This window comes from Chenopodium album, chromosome 17 (assembly GCF_948465745.1).
Source record: "Chenopodium album chromosome 17, dcCheAlbu1.1, whole genome shotgun sequence".
Lineage (NCBI taxonomy): Eukaryota > Viridiplantae > Streptophyta > Magnoliopsida > Caryophyllales > Amaranthaceae > Chenopodium > Chenopodium album.
The window spans coordinates 34,038,670-34,042,240 of record NC_137850.1 but is presented as its reverse complement, the minus strand read 5'-3'; the positions used below and the strand labels follow the sequence as shown (position 1 = coordinate 34,042,240).

The following is a 3,571-nucleotide window of genomic DNA, read 5'->3' as shown; positions in this document are numbered from 1 at the left end:
GAGTTCTAGATCAGGCTACATTCCATTCGATCCTGAAATCGAATGATCTTTTCATAGACGGAAGAACCTTTACAGACACATATGAGACACTTTTAAAGGAAATCCACCTTTGGAACCCCCATCTGATTCTAGCGATTCAGAAGTTTCTTCAGAACCTGAATAAGAGATGACGGCACCACCACCACCTCCACCTCGCAAGCTCAGCGATTATTCGTAGCCGTCATTGACGGATTTTCCACATCTCACTCCTAATCCGGCTCTTGATGGAGTGAAATTGGAGATCAAGCCCCAATTTATCACGATGATAGAAAGGAAGCAATTTAGTGGAGCTAAGGGTGAAGATCCTAATCTTCACATTGCAGATTTCTGTCAGTATTGCAACACTATTAGACAAGCTGGAGTTACCCAAGACCAAATCAAGGAGATTCTTTTTCCCTTTTCTTTATGTGGAAATGCTAAATTGTGGTTTAATGGTTTGAATAGAACTGCACTTGGTATTACTGACTGGGAGACACTTGCTTTGAATTTTTATAACAAATATTACCCTGCAGAGAGAACAACTTTATTGAGAAGTGCAATTTAGAATTTCGCCCAAGAGGCAGATGAAAATTTATATGAGGCTTGGAAAAGATTAAAGGATCTGCAGAGGGAGTGTCCTCACCATAATTTAGCACAGTGGAAGTTGATTCAAGCTTTTTACAATGGGCTTTGGAATTCATCTAGAACAATTCTGGATTCTGCAGCCAGTGGGAGGTTTATGAATCTTAATGTTGAAAATGCAGGTCAAGTTATCGAAGATATGGAAATTCATAATTCCCAATATGGGAATCCTAGAGGTTTCACTAACAAGGGGAAACACAATGTTGATTTCGTATCCTTTTTGCAGGCTCTGTTACCATCTATTTGCCAAAAACTAGATAATCTTACTATTGTTCCTAATTCTGTAGCTAATGTTTCTGCTGTCAATAATACTAATGACGCTTTTTGTGAATTTTGGAATTGTAGGACATTGGGAGCAAGATTGTAGGAGTTCTATGGAGAAAGTTAATGCCTTCCAAACCTATTGGCAAAATAACCCATACTCCAACACTTATAATCCTGGCCTCCGAAACCATCCATATCTTTCTTACCTAAGAACCAATGTACAAAATCCTCCACCTCCAAAACAACCACAACATCAACCTCAACAGCAACCACCACCACAGCAGAATTATTACCATCCCAATTCTGGCCAGAAAACCCAATCATAAACTCCCCCACCTACTAACCCTGCCTTATCAGAAATTAGAGGGATGTTAGAAAACATGCAAAAGCACATGGAGAGTATAGATGCTCAAATTGATTCAATTATAGCCCATAATAAAATTGTTGATAATCAGATTGCGCAACTTTCCTCTACTCTACAAAATCGCCAGCAGGGAGTCTTACCATCACAGTCAGTGCAACCCACGGATCATGCTAATGCAATTAATCTAAAGAGTGGTTCACACTATGATGGGCCTTCTATGCCCAAAGAGAATGAACCTGTTACAACACCAATTGCTAATCCTGATCCCCTTGTACCAAATGCTAATATTACTAACTCTGCAGGGCTCACGGAAAAAAGTAACTCTTCTAATATTTCTTTGTAGGGTAAAACTCAAGAGAAGGGTAGAGATGTGCAAGGCCCTACTATCCAACTACCATTCCCTAATAGACATCTGAAGAATAAGTTGGATAAGAAATTTGGTAAGTTCCTAGAGGTCGTCAAGAATCTGCAGGTAACAGTTCCTTTCATTGATTTAATCACTCAGGTTCCTGCATATGCTAAATTCATGAAAGAGATTTTGACTAGGAAGAGAGCCTTTAATGAGGTTAAGACTGTAGCTTTCACTGAAGAATGTAGTGCTTTACTACAAAATAAAACTCCACCAAAATTAAAGGGTCTCGGTAGTTTTTCTATACCTTGTCATATAGGAAATGTTTTTATTGATAAAGCTTTATGTGATTTAGGTGCCAATGTCAGTGTAATGCCATCGTTTGTGTGATCAAAGCTTAATATGGGTGATTTAAAGGTTACTAATATTACTTTACAAATAGCAGATCGTTCTGTTAAATACCCCTTAGGTATTTTAGAGGATGTCCCTGTTAGAGTTGGTAAATTTTTTATCCCCATTGATTTTGTTGTTTTAAACATGGCAGAGGATACGCAAAGTCCTATTATTTTAGGAAGACCCTTCCTTCATACTGCAGGTGCCATTATAGATGTGAAAAATGGGAAATTAACTCTCTCTGTTGGGGATGATAACATTACATTTAATCTAGGGAGAGTTATGAAAGGACCTATGCTAGAAGAGAAGTGTTATAGTATTGATGTCATTGATTTTATTTACCATGACAGCTTACCTCGGGTTCTCTCACGAGATCCTTTAGAGGAAGTACTATGTTGTGAACTTGATGCAGGTGGCGCTGATATATGGAGCAAAGAGGTGGATGAAATTGAGCATGCTCTAACAAACGAGCAACTTAGCCCTGATGAGAATAGTAAGGTGGAAAATTTAATTCAGGAATCATACTCTACAGAGGTAAAGAAACATGAACTTAAAAATCTTCCTTCCCATTTAAAATATGTATTTCTGGATGAGCAGGAATTGCACCCTGTGATCATTAGTATTGCACTCGATGACCCACAAACTTCCAAACTTCTAGAGGTTCTTCGAACCCACAAGAAGGCAATTGGGTACAGTATTGATGATCTAAAGGGTATTAGCCCTGATTTTTGCATGCACAGGATACACCTAGAGGATGATCACAGACCAGTTATTCAACCATAGAGAAGATTGGATCCTAACATGCAAGAGGTTGTCAAAAAGAAAGTCATGAAACTACTTGATGTAGGTATTATCTATCCTATCTCTGATTTAAAGTGGATAAGCCATGTGCAGGTAGTTCCAAAGAAGGGTGGGACGATAGTAGTAAAAAACGATAAGAATGAATTAATTCCCGCTAGAACTGTAACGGGATGGCGGATGTACATTGACTATCAAAGATTAAAAACCGCCACTAAAAAGGATCATTTCCCCCTCCCATTTATTGATCAAATGTTGGAAAGATTGGCTAACCATAAATTTTTCTGTTATTTGGATGGATACTCGGGATTCTTTCAAATACCAATTCACCCTGATGATAAGGATAAAACAACATTTACATGTTCTTATGGTACTTTTGCTTATCGTAGGATGCCCTTTGGATTATATAATGCACCTGCCACTTTTCAACGTTGTATGATGAGCATCTTTTCTGAGTTTATAGAGTCTATTATGGAAGTTTTCATGGATGACTTTAGTGTCTATGGTTCTTCATTTGATAATTGTTTATCTAACCTTGCTAAAGTTTTGAAAAGATGTGAAGAATGCAATTTGGTTTTAAACTGGGAGAAGTGTCACTTTATGGTGACACAAGGTGTAGTATTGGGTCGTATTGTTTCTGACCAAGGTATACAGGTAGACAAAGCAAAGGTAGAAGTGATTGAGCAATTACCCCCACCAGTTATGTTAAAGGTGTAAGGAGTTTCCTTGGTCACGCGGGGTTT

The 3,571-nt window shown here is 38.2% G+C and overlaps 1 non-coding gene across 1 annotated transcript; it reads right to left on the bottom strand.

Annotated features, from left to right (window-relative positions):
* Positions 1-562: 562 nt before the first annotated feature.
* On the bottom strand, positions 563-669 carry LOC145590336 (small nucleolar RNA R71). Its single transcript, XR_014101960.1, has one exon. It is a non-coding gene; the product is annotated as a small nucleolar RNA R71 (small nucleolar RNA).
* Between the last annotated feature and the right edge of the window lie 2,902 nt (positions 670-3,571).